General features: G+C 45.2%; 1 protein-coding gene across 1 annotated transcript in view; it reads right to left on the bottom strand.

The window, feature by feature from the left end:
• LOC146205634 (transcription factor LBX2-like) overlaps positions 1-21746 on the bottom strand; it is a 67527-nt gene that overhangs the window by 44316 nt on the left and 1465 nt on the right. The window lies entirely within an intron of this gene.

Here is a 21746-nt window from a genome sequence, read left to right as displayed (position 1 = left end):
TCGCGTCGGAAGCGCCACTTTCGGACTCCCGAAAGAGCATGGCTTTTATTTTATTCTAAGCCTTTCCATTTTCGCTTTCTCTCCAGCGCAGGAAGCATGTGCACCTGCAGCATAGAGCGTGTATACGTATACACACAACGTGGACTATGCGCTGTTTGTCAGCGGCGGTGATAGCGCGGGACTCAGATATATTATAGTAGGTTGGCATATGCACACCGAATGTCAAACAGGCAAAGAGCAAGAGAAAGGGAGTAAAATAGAAGTCATGGCGTGTCAACATTCGCGTGCACAATGGCGCTTCGTGCGTAATTTGCTGTCGCGCTTTGTTGCCCTTAGATATAGCTGTATTGTTATTTTTCTCGACGAGAACTATTTAATAGTACAGATAGAAGAACCAGTTAGTTGTCTATAGACAATTAACTGGTTCATGAAGTTGGATCGACTGCTTAAATTCTATTTTTCTCTTCAAGCGCTTATGTCGCAGTCTATAGCTGAATGCGCACTCCTTCTATAGCTCTGTGTCTGCAGTTTGCAGCGCCGCTATATAACAACGTCGAGTATAGTTTCCCACCACGCGTGTGAATATGCAGAATTTCGCACCCGCGTTTCTGTTGTCCCGTTGCCATACGTGCTCATATTGTCACTTCAGACATGGATATATCGCCGTGTCATCGATTTTGCAGCAGTCATTAATCGTAACGTACATGCATGTGCAAAACGGAAGATAGCTCATACGCGATCTCCTTACGAGGCAGTTGTGCAATTAATATCTTCAGATCGCTGAGCGCTGTCGCGAAAAAAAAAACTGTTATTTGGAGGCTTACGATTCAGTTTCGTTCACTATTCAAGCTACATGTCACGACACAGTGCAGTCAGAGTTGACGTTAAAATTGAGCACCGTGCATGAAACGAGCTGCAAGACTCCTGTCCTATAATCACAAATTAGAGTTGTAATTGAGCTCGCCATCCTAAAAGCTTTTCACGGGAGTTGCATGCTCAATTTGACGTCTACGCGACTTTTGTTGCGAGTGTCGAAAAATGGAGGGAATGTTCGCTGACGCGCGTTGTGTTATTCAGAGCTGAATGCAGCGCATATGCACGGGCACTACCGGATGTCTTCCGCTTGTTGCAGAACATCTAATTACTGAGAATTTTATGCTTTTTCTAATTTGTCATAAATCCATGGTGTAAATAATCTAAGGATTAGTCCATATAGTATGCATCAAAGGTTTGCGACCAGAACGCATTGTACTTGCCGAAGTCTTACTGGTATCGCTGTATAAAGCAGTACCAAGAGGTATACGACGTCATAGTCATCTGCTGCGAATGGCTTGCGGGATGAATATTTTCGCACTCTACAAGCGCAAGGCCGTTTACCATACGGGAATGTACTGCATGACGAAATGATTAGCTGCAACAAATAAAAAAAAAAAAGAAAGGATCTCATCCGTAAATGTTGGCTTACGCAACGTGCCATTTCTACATTGTTTATGAAAATAATGAATAAGAAATATATGACTGCATGTCCCGCACAAGAGCGGTAGTTATATAAAATATTTTCGCTAAAAAAGAATAAACTTAAAAAAGTCCCGAGATGAGGATTTTTTTTTTTCTTCTAACACGATTAGTGCCAGAATAAAAGCACCATTTAGTTTTACACCGAATTTGTCAAGAAAGCTCCTGCATATGCATGTGAGCATTGTCCTTACAGGGAGTGAATAAGCTTCCTAGTCTGTCGAACAACAGTAAAACGTTGATTCCGTACCATTTTCTAAGAATATACAGGCGCCCGTGCGTTCTGAAATGTCAGTGCACGTTAAAGAACCCCCATCAGGTCGAAACTTCCGGAGCCCTCCACTACAGTGTCTCGTATAGCCTGAATCACTTTGGGAAGTAAAGCCCATAAACCAAGCCACAAATGTTAGTTCACCCGCGCTGTAAATTGTTACATATACAGATCATGCTGTCGATGCGGACCGCAACAGCATGCGTTGAAACCAGAAAACCCGTCCATGCCGTCGGAAGAAGCCACGCACTTATCTACCGTAGCAAATCGGTCAAGCCCGTCAGTGTGGCCTCAAGCGAAATAGAATGTTTTACACTCCAGTCCGTCTTTTAAAGTACAACCAAACAGGATAGGCTTTCGTGTCGTCGCGAGGACAAATTCGAAAGTGCCGCACTTCCTGCGCCCGTGCACACGGCCCGAGCGCCGTCGCGCAGCCAGCGACGAGAGCGCCCCCCCCCCCCCCCCCCCCCCCCCCCCCCCCCCGTTTATCCGCGCGCGGGGGCTCATCGAAATGCGGCGCATGTCGTGTCGCTCGGTCGTCCGCTCCATAGAGCTTGGCAAACAGAGATTGCTGTCGGGATTTCGAACCGCGTCGCGCCCGACGCGTTGTCAACGCGCGCACGCGTGTCGGGATTTTCGCGGTGGCGGTTTACTCATTCATAGCCAGCCGCTTCGCCAAAGGCGCGATTAGCATAAAATCCACGTCAGGCGCGTCATGGGCGCCCGTTGTCGCCGCGTGTCGATGGCGACGCTGACTGCGGAGCGCGCGGTAGTGATTAACGGCTTCGTCGGCGACGCCGTGTTTACCGACGAGTCTTCTCGCCCCCGGCGCTGACGCCGAGCGGGCCGACCGAGGCGCGACTAGCGGCCCGAGCGTCGCGGCGAACGGGAGCGCGCTTCTTTTTCGCGCCTTCCGCGTGACTAACGGTTCTTGATTGGAGCGGAAAATGACTAACGACCCGCGGCGCCAACATGCGCAACGCTTGCGGATTTCAGGCTCTCTGCAGCTTTCGCCCTTTTGACATCCCAGATGGGCTCTCCATGGCGTCTTTAGTGCGGGAAGACGATCGAGGTGCCATCAACGCCAGCACAAGCGAGTGACGCATCGACAAGCTCAACTTGTATAGATGGATTATTGGGCACCGCTGCGAGGAAGCCTGAAACCGGAAATCGTGAGCGGTCTTGCACTTCCGTCGGAGGCTCTTAGACTCTGCAGAGCTTTGCGGAGCTGCGCGCATGCAGCGTTGGCAGCCATCAGCCCGCTGTCTTCTATCCCGAAACTTTCAACAAGTAGCGACACAGCGTCTCAAAACACTGTTCTGCGCTGAAGCGTGGTAGACTTCTTGGGGGCGACAACTTTGCGCGCGATCCGAAAAAACGGCCCAGGGGCATTCCGTGACTCCTTCGGCCTTCACTATTCCTTTACGCTGTCATCTGAACGTGGCGGATTCCTGCGACAATCCCTGCACATTGAGACATAAAATCATCGGTTCTTGAGAGTTTCAGTGTGCTCAGAAATAGCGCTTTTGCAGGAAAACTACGAGCTACTTTTACAAAGGCGTTATATACACCCATCGACATTGTCACCTACCATGACGATTTTTCTTCCCGTCTGCCCTTCCCCTGTGGAGAGTAGCAGGACAAGCAGTCAGGCTGGCCTCTCCGCTCTCCCCTCGAATATGCCCCTTTCTATCTGTTCCCAAACATGAGAAACGGAGGGGAGCCCAACTTACATAATGAAGCGTGCTAACCGTTTTTCGTTTGTTATACAAGAACGTGTCTTTTTACGGGATAAAATATCGATTACATATTGACTCCTCAAGCATTTCAATGGATTAGTTGCGGAGCATGAAGAGTGCAGAAAGGTTAAAAAAAAAAAAAAACGAATGAAGGGCAGGTCGGAACACGCATTCCCCAGTAGCATTTACCCTTTTCCTCCAAGAGTGTCGATCGAGGGTATGCATAAAGCTGAGCGGCGAGCGACATGCCGAAACGGCGTTCAAATATTTATCGGCGGCAAATTACGGGCGCCGCATGTCGCGATAAATCACGCCGCTTGTATAGCGCCCGAGAATCGATGCTGCCTAGAGGAGCAGAAAAACAGTGCACAAGCTATTACGCCCAGACGCAGCGAGCCGGAGAGGAGTTGCAAAGAAATGTACGCGAAAGTGGCTCGAGTGAAATGAGGAAACAAAAAGAATAAGGGAGGCGGAGAATAGTGGAAGAAAGGGAGCGGGGGAGGGTATGCCGGGAACAGGAGAAGCCAGCTTTGTAAATGAGAGCTTCCTGGGCTCTTCCCTCGAAACAACACAGCGGTCCCCAAGCAGCGGACAGTCCATTTTTCAGGGGTCTGATGGTTTCTGCTGCACACCAGCGCAGCGGACGCGTCGGAGATAGCGAGGCCCCCGACAGCAGCGCCGGCCCGGGCCTTCCTGCTTTTGTTTTGAAGCGGCCGTGATGAACAGCGGCTGTCAACCCGGTGCTTCGATCCGCGCCGCTCCCTCGGCCTCGCAATCGGCGCTCCTGCCGCTAGAGCGCCGGCGGCGTGGCGAACGTGACACCGCGGCTACGGCGGCGCAGCGCCACGCCAAACTCCGCGAACGGCCTCTGTTTAGATAGCTGCCGCACGGGGCCGAGGCTGTGGGCCCGTGCTCCGCGCAAGACGTCGTCCTCCCCTGACTGCTCAGCGAAGGGCGGATGACGGTCGGCTCAGCTGCATATTTGTGCACGCGCGTGTGTGCACCCTGACATCCATTGGAGGGTTTTACACCTGTGCACAGGCAAAAATGCTCTCAATGCGCAACGACGTATGTACGTCGTATAGGCTGCACTCGACAAAATACATTTGCTGTGCATCTCTGCTTAGCCTATATAGAAAGCAGTGATGACAGGAATTGTTATCGAGAAACTCACAATGTGGCCGCATATTATCATGACACACACACACACACACACACACACACACACACACACACACACACACACACACACACACACACACACACACACACACACACACACACACACACACACACACACACACACACACACACACACACACACACACACACACACACACACACACACACACACACACACACACACACACACACACACACACACAATCAACAAGCCAGCACCGAAGGCAAACAAGCTATTTTTAGTTTCTGCTTTATGGTGGTGGTGGCAGTAAAACTTTGATATCCGACAGATACAGGATGTGATGATGATTAACATTTATTGATAGGCGTCAACCCATCTGCCTCGACGGCGGCCTGGAGTCCTTACCCGGGCGGCGTGAGCCGGATTAGATACCTGAGTTTCAGGGTGCGAGCTCAACAGTATAGAGTCTCTCAAAATTCTGTTTTTGTTTCTTCATTTATATTTTCGATTTCTGGGCACGTCCGGCAATCAGGGCGCAACTATAGATGTGTACTGTTTAGCGGTTCAATTTTTGCGTCCCTACACAATATGAGTCGTCCTCATATTCTTTCTTTGAGCTATTGCTTTTTTTTTTTTGTTCCCTGTTTCTACCGATTTGCCATTACATGCCGCCATTTACTTAGTTTCGAAACCATGGCAAAGGCAAATCATTCCCAGTGATCGCTGTTGCGACAGTTGTTTTATCTAGTCGTCTTAGGCATTTGTTAATGATACGACTGCATAATGTAAGCCTCACCAAATCTTAAACTCGCAGTGAAAAACACAGACAGAGGCAAAAGTTGCGTCAGGTGTGGGATGACAGAACAAAGCGCGCACGACCACGAGTTTCAATCATTTTCAAGCAAGGCTTTTAGAAATGCAACTTATAGGCAAGTATGCATGCATTTTCATGCAAATAACGTGCGTCACATATGCATCTATCACTTTTACAAAAAAGGAGAAATTCGACTCTGATGGGAACATGGCGAAGAACGCTTCTCAAGAAAGAAAAAACAAATGCTGCGCAAGCCTTTTCTGAGTGCGGTAATTGTTTTAACGGTGGTTTCCTTTGTAAGCTTGTATGTGAGCACAAATTCTTTAGCAGTGTGCGCTATTATAGTTAGCAGATAAATGTAACCTGCAGGTTTTAAAAACAGGTAGTATCCGAGCCCAGTGTGTAGCCGACTGTGAGCTGTTGAGAGTTGCCTGACATAGTCTTCAGTGTAATTTCGCTCGCCGAAGTTGAATAATTAGTACGAACTGAATACGTGTTAAAAAAAATATTGGCTTGAGGAACAAAGTATCAAAAGTTAAGTCATCGGTCGTTTAGAAAAACAGCTGCGTTGGTTCCGCCAAGGTACGAATTACTTGTCGCTATTTATTAGACTTCAAAGGATGCTATCACGTGACCAGCTGTTGGCTCACATCTCTCGCTCAGTGCGCGCACAAAGCTTGTCGGGAAGGACGCGCTCCAGTAAAAAGTGGATTTTGTTTTCTGTCACGTGGAAGCTTCTTTTTTTTTTCTATTACACCATAATACCGGTAAAAAAAAAAAAATAAAAAAAACTACATACTTTGAGTAAACGGTAGCTTGGTGCGAATATTGCAGTCAGCTGCTTTTCAAGACGATCTCCAACTCTTGTATTGACATTTTCTTCCTCAAGCCCATAATAAAAAATCTGGCTATTTCGCCTTCATTATTAATTATAGTTCTGAGAACGCAAAATAATGAAAGTTAGGCCGCATGGCTCTAAACAGCCCTCAGTTGGTTTCTCTATAAGTTAGGACACATCTTCCTTTGTAAACCTTCGGTTGTATTTAGCTATGACATGCAATATATCTTAAATGTGCTTCAATATCACAGATCGATAGTGAGGAAAATCCGTTGAAATTGTTGGTTACTGTCTGATTTCTACAACGCTCAAGTGGTGTCCTCAACAACCGACTTTTGCGCTGTTTTCCACTCCACAACTGAGAGTTCACGACTTACAGAGAGTTCACCGCTCTTACAGAATTTAAAGGTTAGTAGACGCCGCCTCTGCCGGCGTATAGAGGCCGCTCGCTGTCGCTGTGCCATGCAAACTTGTAATGTGCTTTTTTTTTTTTAGATGATTAGTGCAGCTTCCTTCCTGTACAAACAACTTCCCACAAATGCAGACAGCTGTAGTTTTTGCCCAACTTTCTAAGAGGGTTGCAGCGTTCAACCGCCTCGCTCCACACGAGGCACCATAGAAAACAAGGGAATGTAAGAGGCAGTTTCCTAGCCCGTGCTTAGCAGACGTTTTCCTAGATGCCCTCATGAGTGCGAAGAAAGAAAGAGTGCCTCCGCAGAGAGGTTTTGCTCCGTGTTCGCGTTAACTGTCTCCCCCAAGAGGGGGGGATCGCGGCTAACGTGCAGACACCGCCGAGCGCACGCCGCGGAGATATATATTTCTTCTCGGGAATTCCGGCCGACGGTGCATGGTCGGGGCGTCAGAGCTTGCATGTGAACCTCGCGCGACCTCCTTAGATCCAATTAGAAACGTTGTGAGCGGAGAATAAAGCCGTCTATTGTGCGCGGCCGCACTCCACGCGGCGGTTTCGCTTTCTGCGCGTCCATGTGCCCCGCAGATGGACGCCAACGGGAGTCGGTGCGCGGCCCCCGTAGTACACGCTCGGCCGCGGCGCATTACGGCCCGGCACGCCGCAAAACAGCGCACCGCGGGCCCGAGCCGGCCGAGGAATGTTCGGAGCACGGTAGGGCTCTGGCGCGTCGGTTTCGAAGGAGAGCACTAAGAAGGGCAGGATAAAGAGAGCCGACGCATCGTTCTCGCCGAAGTGGCATCGCGAGGCGGACCACTCGCCCTCCCCCTTTAGCTTTGTGCCCGTGGCCCGTCGAGTCTCGTTCTGTTTCTGGGCTTTTTGCTTGCGGCGCGCTGTACTAATGACAGGCGCCGCGTCATAAGACGCGGCGCGTAAATAATGATTTATGGCGGGTCCGGAGAGGACGTCGCGCGCGACCCCCGCGTGCAAGCGGTTTTCGGTGGTATGACGACGTTCCTCCATTGCCGCGGCGGGGAATGGCGAGGTTCGCGGTATTGTGAACGCCTGGAGATGTCCCTTCAGCGTTCGTTACTTCTGCACCGGGCCAATTTTAGTGCGACGCTGAACCGGTTGATCAGTTCGCGTTAGCTTGAAAGTGTGAAGAGCGACCACATTCCCAGTCTGACGAAATAACGCTGACGGTCTTTATTACACGTCAATATACCAATATTGGTGATCACATCTGTCGCGCTTTTTGCAAGGCTTCACGACATTGCGCAGGGCCAAGTTGCTGAAAGTTATTTTGGGAAGCTCACCAAGCAGGTTAAAGCAGGAAAAGCATACCCTTCCAGGGTAATGTCGCTAACAGCGTAAAAAAGCAATACAGAAACGATTGTATAATTGCATAAAAGCCCAGCGCTGCAACAGAAATCCGCGGTTTCTGCAGAAGATATGTGCAGTCAGCACAGAATTTCATTTGCCGTTTTATTTGTATTCTTTCTCAACGGTTCAACTGAGCAAGAGTAGCACTGAAGCATTAATTGGCTTTATATTCTTATAGTTATCAGAAACAGTGTTAAGCAAAGAACAAGATGCCACCGGTGTGTTTCCGTTCTGCAAAATGCAAGCTACCGTTGATGAGATCAAGTGTAAAATATTATCTGTGCACCCCTTATGCCACTTTTTTTTTTTTTGTGTGTGTGTCTGTGGTTTCGGAGCATTAAACCGCAATGCACGCGCTGCCATCTCTTGGCTTCGACAGTGTGCGAGGAAAGTTCCTATGTCTTGCCGGCGAGGTATATGTGGTGATGTTCTGCATATAGCTACATGTCATACCAAGTGCTATAACCAGATTTGCCCGGTGCCTCTCCCGCACACCAAACTGATTCATATAAGACCCATCACGGCGGCTTCGTGGCTTTGGTGTTCGGCTGCTGACCGCAGGGTCGCGGGTTCGACCTCGAAATTCAAAAAGACGCCAGGGCTTCCCCATGTATCAGCGCACATTGCCTAAACTATGCCGGAACCATGTGCATGTGTCGCCTTCTGGCGTTAAAACCAACAGTCTGCAATCAGACGGATCCAGTGTTAGTTATACCGAGAAAAATGACGATATATGTATATTGCCTAAGTTGGTCGCTTTGCGGGTGGTGGCGAATCACAAACTGCCCATTCTTCACATATACAGGCGCATCAAAGAAAAGGCAACGACCTAGCTTTAATACAACAGTGTTGCAGGCCCCGTTCTGCAGCACGCCGCGCCGGGCAATAGTGTGCATGCAGGCTAGTGATTGGTCAGCATGGTTGTGCACCCGCCACAAAACCATGCATGCACATGGCATGGCCGGTATGGTATACGAGCTGCCTCATCTGGAATGGAAAACCGAGACGGAAATCAGACGACACAGGCACGCTATCCCTATATATATCTATGAGTAGGCACATATGCTCACACGGCTTTGTTGAAGCAGGGCTTTATATCTATGCGCTTTCACGTACTATGGCAGCTGTATGGTTGTATGCTAAGGAATACGTGCAAGATAGCATGGGCACTAATGAAGGGATTATTAATTAGGCGAGTAGCAAAATGCACATTGGTGAGGGGTGAGAGATTCCGCACAGCATCCTCAGGCAGGCACCATTATAACACTGTCGCGTTATAACACAATTGGAGCTTAATGCTTGCGGCATATATATATATATATATATATATATATATATATATATATATATATATATATATATATATATATATATATATATATATATATATATATATATCAACGGCTCTGTGCCTGTCGGAAAACCACTTATAATGCACCAGTTCAAGTTCTTTTGAGGTGTATATTTCAGCATATATGCTTTTCATGAAAGAAACCAGCATTTAGTTTTGCACTCAATTTTTCAGTCCAGAGATTCGCAATAACAGATTTGTGTACGGCGTCTCGTGCTTTGATTTTAACCTTTTTCTTTTCTTCAAGGGTCCTTCTCTAGCCAAGCGACAAACAGCAGAAGTGGACATCCTGTCTTTGCATAGCCGTTGCAAGAATTTCAGGTTGAATATGCTTAAAAGAAAATAGACGAAGCGAAGAACACTATACTTCCCATTTTTCAGAAGTATAGTGTTCTTCGCATCGTCTATTTTCTTTCAAGTATATATATATATATATATATATATATATATATATATATATATATATATATATATATATATATATATATATATATATATAGTCCGGTTACGCTGTCTTGTTCATTAGAGGCATGTCTCAGTGAAGGTGTTGACAACAAGGCATGGTTTTCACGGCGCAGCATTTGTGCCCCAGTCACAGTTACGATATAGTCCCGAGCGTGTCCACTCAGACTGCTGGATTTTCTTGTATCGCACCAATGCACGGAAAGCGGAGGTGAGAGTCAAATATCTGTTGGTTGCTCGTTTTAAGCGGGTCGGAAATTAAAAGCGAATTGGTCGACGAGAGCCACGTCGAAGGCGAGTATACTGCACTTTTTGTCTTTCCTGTCAACGGTGTACTGCAGGAGCGAAGCGTCAGCAACATTGAGATATATAGAAGGAGCAAGATAAAAACGATGCGCACGAATAATATGCATTGTTTTCTCAGTCTGGGTGGATATTTGTACCACGCCTTGGCAAAAAAGGATAAAACAGATGAAAAAAAAAAAAAAAAGTAGCACTACAGGTGACCACGCACGGTCTGTCTCGCGTGAGTGGGTGAAACCGTCTAGTGCTCAAGACCGCGTGAGTCTCACCTTCTATACCATGCAACTGCGTACTATAGCTATTCACACGAACGAGCAGCAAACAAACTCCCATCGACACTGCACCCTCCATTTTGGCGTGAAGGCTGTTCGATTACACGACTTGAATTAATATCGTGTTTCTGATTGAAGGTTCATTTTCCCCGTGCGCTCGTTAGAATTCTCTACTTTAATGTTTTCTTGCTCACAATTTAATCAAAACACGTTGGCTCAAAAGCTAAGCTTCACTGGCTCTAACAGGACACTAAAATATGCGGGCTAATAATACTCGTACAAATCGAAGCCACGAGGACGATAATTCATTAATTTTTCACAGGTAAAACCTTCAGCGATTCATTGCAAGTATTCTTGCATTCATTTCGGTGGCATGAGGCTCCGTCAAGCTGTTTCTCGAAAGATTCTTTCTCGTGCCTCGCGTAAATTGTATTTGATGCAAATAAACTCCAGTATCAATTTCAATATATAGCCTTTTGCAGGATTAACTGACGAATGTAGCTTCTTACAGGTAAGGAGTATAGGCGCCTTAAAGGGTAGCTCCCATGGTATGTAGAACATACTGAGGCGGCCGTCTGGTGCATTCTTCAAATCGTCTCTCTCTGGCAAGCCATTTTCGAAAATATTGAGTGGAACTATTTCGAAAGAACAAAACTTAGTCCTTGGCAAGAGACTGTGCATCGCGTTAGACATGCAGCGTTGACGTCATAAATAACGTTAGAAAATCACTCAATGCAGACGTTCAATGGCCGAAGTATAGGACCTGAAAACGGTGACCACTTTCATGCTGCTATATCACTCTAATACGCCCTAAAATTGAATATGCTGCGGCTATTTGGGACCCTGACCAAGCCTAAGTTATCACCAACATCGAATCCTTGCAGAACCGTGCTGTGCGTTTTATTTTTTCAGACTACTCACCTTTCACTAGCGTCACAGCGTTAAAACAACGTGCTGAACTAGAAGACTTATCATGTCGTCGTAAACACGCTCGGTTAACACTTTTCCACAAGCTTTATCACCATCCACTACTGCGCAGTGATTTGTTTCAGTCACCTGATGTCATTTTTCCACGACTTGATCATGCCTTCAAAGTTAAACGCGCAAAGTGTCATTTATCATCTTATGCCAATTCATTCATACCTCGCACTATCATTGAATGGAATAACTTGCCATCGCACATCGCTACAGAAACTATCATAAAAAAATTCCAAGAGCTACTTCGCTGCGACGGAAATGTGTAGAATATTTGGTGTTGTCTTTCTTTCCTCTTTTGATGTTATATAACGGTTCTTATTGTAATTGTTGCCAATTGCATCGTGTTTTTCTACAATTGTATCCCCCCCCCCCCCCATGTAATACCCTCCTTTGCAGGGCCTTTAGGGGTACCCTGAATAAATAAATAAATAAATAACGTAATCGAGACATGACCTGACACAGGCCTGCAGACATAGCGAAGCGGGCATGAACAAGCGGTTAATCTATGCGGCATCGAAAACAGCATGCCGATTTGGAAAATAGCGAACCATTAAACCAATTTGTGCCGGTCTGAAGTCTATAGAATGGCTGCCAAATATGATGGAAGTGCACATAAACGAAAGAAAACCGAAATCACTGCCCCGGATCTTGCTATCGGTCAAAAGCGTGAAAGGCGACCTTTCCCTTTTGCTGCGTCTATGTCATCCCTGACGCGTGCATGAAGTGCAAACGTATTGTTTCCACGAATCACTTCTACCATGTGCTAAAGATTCTTAAGGCTAATTATGAAAGTCATAAAAATTTCCGCTCATAGCAAACTATAATGACTAGTCCATGACAAAAAGATATATCATCTTGCAAATGAATCAAATTTGCTGATTTCAGCAGAACGACTTGTTCTGTATAGCAACTGCTGGTGGCTGAACATTATAATGCCACTAACGCAAATCCTAACGTGCTCATCAGAAGAGACTGCAGAGGTGAAAAAACAAAACAAAAACAGACTTCCAAGGCCGGCTGTCCGCCGAATGAATGCAGGGTGCGTCTCGGTTTTATGAGGTGCTTCGGTGCATTCATGGAGTCGCTGGGAACCCCCCTCAAGGTACTTGGGCCACTCGTGCATTGAATAGCAGAGCTAAGGGCAGGTGTTAACAACAGTGGCAATGTGTGTGCAAAATGTTTACGGCCGCCTCCGAGAGGCACGACTTGCGAAATAAAAAAAGCGCGCGAATATAAAAACACCATAGCATACTCCCTGAAATATAATCAACATGGTCTTCCTCTCCGCGCGGGCTCATGCACTATCACGCAACGAACGATGTGCGTTGCTTGCAGGCGCAGGAAAACTTCCTTCCAAGGAGGCACATTCAAGATATAAACTACGTGCCAACTACGTGCGCTAATCACCCGCCATAGGTCTTTCCTCATTTTGCTCGCTAGTTTCATTTTTTTTTTCTTTCGAAATAAAAGGCTTCGCCCCCCAGTTTTCCATCGAAAGGAGCGGGTTATATGGAGCTTGGCGCTCAAAACCTTCAAAGGCGCACCCCTCGAGAAAAAGACGACGAGGAAGCTGGGAGCGCGCGCATGAATAAAAGCACAATGTGAAACAATGTTTAGTACGCATCTGTTGCTTGAACTTAGCGCGCGGAGATACATCATTGCGCAATGCGTCTCATGCACGGCATCATCAGCAGCGTGGAAACTAAGAGCTGCGAGCGGAGGGTCACGCATGCAAGCGCGTTTTATTTTTTTTTTTATTATTATTTTTTTTTCAATCCCGGGAGTGTGTGCATAAGAGCGGCACGATCTTGACGAGAATTGAAGGGAGGAAGAAAAGAAAGAACGGAACGCACGCACAAGCGCATCGTCCTCCTCGTCGAGTTAGGCGTGCTCGTATATGGACACGGCGGCCCCCGGGCCCTCATGGAGGCACGGCTTGCTAGGTGCGTATATACACACACACACACATTTCTCCATATTTTCCCGCGCGGACAAAAAACTGCGCGTCTTCCTCACCTTGACCGCCTCGCGGCAGACCCCTCGCATTAGGAGCGAGATTCGTGTCTTTTCGTAATGTTTCTTGCCTCCACGACGAACGCGCGAGTGTAAATTTCTCTCGATCTGCTGCATGAGCGAGAGAGGGCGGCGTGAGAGCCCTCCGTGCATGCAGGTGCGGAATGCTCCTGCATTGAGGCCCGCGAGAATTTAGCCTCACTTTCGCTATCAGTTGCTCTCAAAACGGGCGGCCTTCGAGGCACGAGACGCGCATACGCATATACATACATGTTCCCATTCACGGCGGCATATATATATATATATATATATATATACCGCAAACATAAGCTCTTTCAACGTGCTGAATGACTCGCTTTGTGGCCGGGAAGATGCTGCACGACGCACGTGGTAACAAATCAAAACGAGCAAATACGAACGCCTCCACCTCGACAGCCTGGATTTCCAAATGCTTTAAGTGAGCCGCTAAGCTCCACGGCACGCGTAGTCATAACACGCGTGCAAAGAGATTGGACGCTCAAACGTGTTCTAATACGGGTTTTTTTTTTAATGATATAATCCGCTTGCTCGCTACACCCTTAAAAAATTAAGCTGCAATTTAGCTAAGTATACTGGTATTCGTGCAGAAGCAATGTTCGCACCCCGTTGACTAAGCTTAGTTTTGTTAATTACCACGCTTAGCTAAGTCCTTCGGTTTACTTCTGTATTTCTCTCCCAGCACCGTCACCATCAAAAACACATGCAGCAGCACAGCGACAATGAAGTCAGTGATCGAAGCGCATTTTAAACATGCTTCCCTATAGCTTTGTATGGCTTGCCATTTTTAACGAAGTACTTAACGGGCGCTGTCGGCTTTGTCGGGTAAAGGCGGCCAAATTAACATCTTTAGTGCAACTCTCTGAAAGGAGATGAACACGCCGCTATCCGAAGCGCAGCGTTAAAGACTAGCAGTACGAAGAAACCGGCCACGAGATGGCGCACTGCATGGTCTAACGCCGCAATGGCCAAAGAAGCTGACCTCCTCGCCTCGGCCATGGGCTCGAAAGGCACTGTCGGCGAGTTTTTGCATTGAGCTGCTGCTCGGAGGAGGTTTCATAGCAGCGACCCGGCGAAATCCAAGAACGTGACGCTGCTCCAATAAAGATAAAGTATACTTCACAGGCGCATTAGCGTACTTTCACTCAATGAACAGATATGAGCATTCAGACGAAAATGAAACGTCCCAAGGAGTAGCCATATATCAGGTTACCCCTGCAACTAAAGGCTTTCAAGAAAAAACATGGAATATTCTAGCACAGTGAAACCAGTAGACAGCTGGTGAGAGTCAGCTATAGACTGCAGTACTTGTGTCGATCCCCAAAGTTAAATAGTTAGTATAACTAGTATTACTATATTTAGTATAACTAGTAAAGTTAAATAATTAGTATAACTATTTAGCTACGTTTCTAGTTATTTATTTGATAACAAGGTGCCAATGCAGAAGTTGTAGACTGGCATCAGAAACTGCTGACAGAAATGTTTGCACCAAGCTACCGTTAACATAAAGTAGTTTGTTATTTTTTTGGTACCCGTGAACGATAGCTCTCACTATTAAAAAAAAAAAAAAAAAAAACGACCTCCCAAGTGTAAGACGTGCCACTTCAGCGACTCCAGACACGCATCACGGGGATAAAATCCGTTTTTCTCTGAAGCACTCTTTGCAACGGAGCTTTGCCTGAACACAGGAAGAGAGGTATACCGTCTTTGCCAAAAGTATACCAGGCTGCAAGTTATGCTTCTCAGTCAAGTAGCAGAGAGAAGTATTACAACCTCTGAAGCTGTGAATTTGTGCAAAATGAAGGGGATCTCCAGTCCTCACTTCTCAAGTTTTGATCCTCTGGGAATTCATGTTGGCTTTACAATACAAGCGAAAAGCAAACCACGTAGCCTGGTTACTTTTGGCAAAAACGGTACATATACGCGTCAGCAGCTGGTCACATGAGAGCTTTCTTTGAAGGCCGGCGAATAAAACTTTGTAAATTAGATCTTGATGCAAATACCGTAGCTGTTCTTCGAAAAAGATTTAAACTTCACTCTGTTTAAGTCTGTATTAAAAATGTATAGCTAACTAGCCTTTCCTAACAACGAACTGTGGCAGCTAAAAAGATAATGTAGATTAGGTCACGCGACTCGCAACAGCCTTCCTTTGGTTTCATAGGGATATATGGCACGCCGTGTTTTCTAAAGCTTTCGTTACATTTAGCTGGGACACCCGCGCCAGAATACAGACCACTTTATTTCCCTCAATGGCAGCCGTCGACGCTTATATCTCGCAACCATGCAGCAAAGCGAAGGTATATCTTGAGCATGCACTGACGAAGGGACGGATCTGGCTGCGATTTACCCAGTCGCGGATGAGAGCGCTGTAATCTCGGCACATTCATGGGTCGGAAGAGCGCTGTCATATATTTTAAAACTTTGCTGACCTTCATTTTAGCCGCAAAAATAAAGTAAAGAACGATTAGGCTACCTTGCCGGAACCATCTGAATCGAGCCATTTCTGTGCCATTCGAGAGTTTTCCTATATTCCCGCCTGCGTTTAGAGCAATATTTAAAAGGTTATTGTTGACTATTTATTCGAGTAGACCGAACGAAAAAAAAAAATGCCAATGGGTAGTTTAAATGACTACTAACAACATTTGTTGATTATACTTTTTAAGAACGCTTAGGTATTATTTAAAATATTGACGCGTCTTATTGGGAAACTCCGTACATTAGATGTCAAAGCTCTCCAGGTGAAAATATTCGTTGAATAGCAAAGAGTGTCGGTTCCAAACCCTGGAACTAATGCACAATGAACTAGTGTGCTCTGATTTATGGTCATGCAGTTCTCTTCAGATAGAAAAGATTGTACTTCAAGCCTTCCGCATGCTGAACACTGAAGAATTTGCAGTATTTGAGCAGCGATGAAAAGGTTTTTTTTTTTATTTATTGTCCAAATAAAAGCAAAACATCGCTAGGAAGCAAAAGGCAGCAAACTGCCGTCTAACTGAACAAATTGTCAACATTTAGACGTAATATTTAGGGGACCTGACTTAGAGCAGTGTTCTAGAATAATATAACAAAATCCGTCTTGTGCTACAGCATGTACGTGAACTCACTGTTACTTTTGTGTTATGCAATCAAGCGCAGCTTTCTAGGGCATCATTTTTAATTCCGAAGCAACTGCGGATTACTGTAGATATACCGTTACGTAGATATTGAAGGTAATTCCTGCAATTCCAATTCATTCCGGTAATTCCGATGCTCTGCAAAATCTTTCGTTTAATGTTTCTCCTGCCGGGCTCACATCAAAAATATATATCGGCGAGTGCTACAGGAAAAAATAAGGAACACATTTCCCGACAACAAAAAGGTTCAAAGCAAAAACTACGAGCCTCCAGAGCGGAGATCTGCGGGTATATTGATTGTTACCGTAGAATATTACAATGTGCTGAAAAAGTTTGGTCATAAAAATCTCCTGTTGAAAGAAGCGCTTTGTCCGGTATTTTGGGATGTTTTTATGGGAATTTGTTTTTAAACGAAACGGCACAATTAATGTCCACGCTGCTTTAACAAGAACTAAAGCGCATATATCACAGCCTCGAGAAAATTGCGTCAGTAATGCATTTATTATTTATTAAGAAATGTATTTATTAACGGCACAGTTTAGCGTCAGTATAGCTCACGCTGTATATTCTCACTCAAATTATGCGCATAAAGTGCGCATCGTTATCGGATAAACTGACATAATAGTTTCCGCATCGAGAAATCTTTTTTGATCCTGCGTGCTCACGAGTCACGACTATGTCATTGCTCTCAAACGCGATATCTATACTGGCTTATGAGATGAAGTCCGGTACTGCGTATACACTAAGCTCGCCGGAAAACACGCAAACTGGCTTAAGTTCTACAGGATTGTATTTCCAATTTGAATCTTAATTGCAGTAAATGCAAGAGTAAACAATGTGACGTGCTTGAAGTGGCATGTTTTTACTTTCCGATGTATACAGTTTCGTTTCGCGAGAAGAGCCTCGCTCGCGGCCGATGCAGCGAAAGAACAAGCTGAGACGAGAACTGAAGGCCAGGGGCACGCATTCTGCGGGAATATTTTTCCCGTCTCATCTTTTAGCCTCGCCATCATTTATCGCGGCCGAACGTCCGTTATGCGAGGGCTGACAGTAAGAATGTCCGCATATATGGTCTCATATCCTCAGTGATGTCAGTGACCAAATAAGGTACAGAGGCAAGAGAATGAATTAGGGAAATAATCGTTGCGGTCCAGGAGCGCTCCTATATACATATAGGTAACAGCGTAAACCCCTACATATTTGTAACATGAGTTTCACGGGAGCGTTAGAACAATAAGCATAACTGATTAAACAAGCCGAACTGTAATAGCCAACAAGAGCTATATATCCCAAGATCTATATCAATACCATAATCAAGAATGCTAACAGCATGTAAGTACAAGGCTATAACTCCGCCACGATTTCTCCACCGCCGTTATTTCGCTGGAACTCATGCTATTCGATACGCTTGTCCGCAGCAAACCGCGGGTATACGCGCCCGCAGTTTTCACTAACTGTTGACCCGTCTCATGCAGTTTGCTGCACTGCTTAACTAATTGTGTTATAGGTTCGATCTCTATCAAAATAATTAAGCTCGTTTCGGCCTTCTTATATAACGTATAGCGCTGCGCGTGATCTGCATGAAAAACACGCTTGCCTTTAAACCATCTTTTAGATTCCAGTGGGAAATTTTCACGCTATAGTGTTTATCTCACAACGATTTTTTCACTGTTGTCTTAATATATAGCGATAAAATCATGCATATCTAATCGGTCTTTCATCACACCGCAGCAAGATCATACATGCTAAGAAAGACGACAAAACTTCCTATCAAACAGCTAGAGGCCTTGTTCGCAGTCTTTTCTTTCCGTATACGTGAACACATTGTAACCACGTGCACCTTTACAGATCGACACGTCATCATTCAAGACAACCACAGTTCCCGTAACTGTTAAGCTAACGTTGTGTACTAAGGCGCACATCAGATGTTCTAATTTTTCATTGATGATAAACGAGCGCGAAAAATACGAACATGATACAGAAGAGAACAATACAAACTTTACAACACAGCTTACATGTCAATACAACACAAATTCCGCTTAACGATTACTTTTTCACTTCACGAGGACTATAGGCACTTCTCCGGGTTAAATAAGCGTTTTAAAGTAGAGGCATAACACAATACTGCAATTGTGCCAATGACAACTTCCGTGCCTGAATTCTCGAAGCGTGTACTCAAACATAATCATTGCAGGTGTGAATAAGGTACGGAGCTCTATACTTTTTTTTTTTTTGTTAGTCGACATTAGATTCGGTATAAACTACTAGCAGGACGAGTGCACAATAAAGCGACAAACCCTTTCAGCCACGATGCAGTAGCATATCAGGGCAGCACGAAAAGCGAGGGGGATTATAGCTGTGCGCTCAGCCGCGCTACGATTCCTCATTTGCACATCATCGTGTGTGCCAAGCAGTGGTAAGTTTATCGCACTGCGGTTTCCGATTACCTTCACGATAATGATGCCACATGCAGCGCATGGTCCCAAAGCAACACCTGCGCTGTAACCAGACCTCATGCAGTTAGCATGCCTTGAATATACGTATAGCGCGTACTATCCACATATATACATAGTTGGACCATGCATGACTGGACATGCTAGTCAGTATGTTTGAAGGCATGCGCGTGTCCCTAATTTAAACATTTATATTCACTGAAACGTCCCCAGCAGTGCTCAGAAGTAAACAAACAAACAAACAAACAAACAAACAAACAAACAAACAAACAAACAAAATAAATGTTATTAATTCAGCGATGTTGATATATGATATACTAAGCTCCGTACAGCCACCGAACAAGACGACATTTTTCTCTTCTAATGACACGTGGACCGCCAGTCAAAAATATTCTGTAATGGAGAGAAAAGATCAAAGGACAAACTTTATTAATTATTGGCTTCTATAGCCGCGGGCGCCTGCTATCTTTGATATGCAGAGTGATACAAGGCGTTACATACGTAATTCAATGAACACAGATATTTTTCGCTGGCTGTTATTCCGACGTGAGCAATATTTAAGGAGCGTGCATGCGCTTTATGTCTATATTTGCTTTGCCAAACACGTGCCAGTAACGCCGTCCTGATTGTCGAAGCTTTTGCAATGTTCAGATTGGTCTATAGGACTGCCCGATTATGTCTTTTGCTACACCCTGCTGTTGGTTGCCGTTATTTTTGCCGCCTCGCTCCAATAGCATGCATATATCACGAACTGTCATTGGTCGCGCATTGTTTGGGGCAGCCATCAGGGTCAATCAGCCCATTCCATTGAGAACACAAATATAATGTGTGTGAGCACTCATTTTTTCTTAAAACGGATCAAAAATTGACTTTTCTGGCATGCTGACTATACCGATGCATATGACCCAGTAACTGAATTTGAAAATAATTTCCGCGCACACTTGGACTTCCATTTTTAATTAACACCTCCTGATCCATTCCTTGATGCCTCAATTTTCTTAGCTTATGCGGGCGCAGCTATAACTATATAAACTGAGCAGTCTTCCATCGATGCCTCCAGCACCTATTACATGCTTCTATACTTCACCACAAACTGCCCATGGTCTGAGAGGGTGGAAAGTTGTGAAAATAATAATTTTTCTTACGTATGCTACAAAATCTCAGCCTTTTCTCAGCTCTCAGATAACCAAGAAGAGCAGTATAAGTAAAGAACCAATCTCTTGTAAAAGAGCTGAGTTCTGTAATCAGTCAGCTTGATGACAGTGAATATGCGTGCTTCATTGCCACTGGCTGTCATCGACTGTGGCATGACTACATTCTTATTTCTCCATTTTTCCTCACACACATATATCCTTGCGCGCTATATTCCATCTATACTGCAGCTCTTCCGGACCTTGTAAATCTACACGAACTAGTTTTTAAGTGTGGGAAAGGATACAGTTTTCGCAAATGTAAGCGAATTTGATGCTCAGCTTTATCTCCGCGATCACTTCAGACGCTCTAAGTATGATCAGAGGGACACGGGTTCGGAGCTCGGGTTTGTGTCGGCCGCGGTCCCGTGGCCAGAGCAGACGCGGGAGGTTGCGTTGCTGCACAGTAATTACGTTATGTTATTTTGTTTTTAGAGCATAAAACCGATATATATATATTTTAAAACGTCTTGGCAATCAATCAGAGAAAAAAAGGTGCGTGCCCAACTGAACTCAAGTGCGTTTTGTAAACAGGAATGGCCGGGGAATTTCGACGTTGTGAGCAGCAGTTTTCATATGCCATTGCCATACATACAAGGTGCACAATTGAAATGTACCATGCACATCTCCTCCGTAGCGGTAAATAACGCGACAGCTTCCGGATTTTTTTTTTTTTTTTTTTTCATTCGTATCGGTCTGGGGACACACGGCAGCTGGTATGGCCCGAGGTATTCGTCCATTTTTTTCATTCGCTCAAATCTGTGCGCTTCAATCTTATACTATATAAATACAGTGTGAATTCTTGTATATCAGGCTGGGTTGTTTTTGGCTCACTCCGGAAGTAAGTTAACTATAACATTCGATCGTCATGCATCGTAGTAGTACAGCACAATAAGTGCGTAAATACTGAAACCAACAAAAGACGATGTTCGATAAGTTTTACAGATTCAGGGACACGTCGCGTCATTTGTCAATATCTCAGCATGTACGCGTACAACCTAATTTTACTGACGAACTTTACCGAAAAAAAAAAATAGCAATGCGTTCTTTATTTGAATGTAGAGATCACCTGCAGATATTCGATAGCTCATTTTTATTGCCAACGCGTCTTACGTTCTTGGATCAACACGGCAATGTAAATGCTGCACGATGGCTATTTTCGTGCACAGACGGGTTTGACAGCGGTGGTTTCGATAATTTTAAACTGTTCCTCATCCTTACGGCTAAGAATACACCTCATTTCTCAAGGTGTATGTGAAGCTCATGGCAACGGCGAATAGCTCGGTACTGTAACAGCGAATAGAAAACTGATTCTCGTGTTGGTTTCTGTTAGGCAGCAGCTTGATGCAAAGGGTAATAGGTCCCGCCAGTGGGAAATACAAACAATACAAAAAGAGAACGAAACCATTTTCTCTTACATGTATACAATAAACGATCCCTAAACACTGACCTGCGTGATCGT

Source organism: Amblyomma maculatum, chromosome 1 (genome assembly GCF_055883805.1).
Source record: "Amblyomma maculatum isolate TAMU_Amacu chromosome 1, ASM5588380v1, whole genome shotgun sequence".
Taxonomy (NCBI): Eukaryota; Metazoa; Arthropoda; class Arachnida; order Ixodida; family Ixodidae; genus Amblyomma; species Amblyomma maculatum.
Note: the sequence above shows the minus strand (reverse complement) of the source record. Positions and strands in the feature narration are given on the sequence as shown.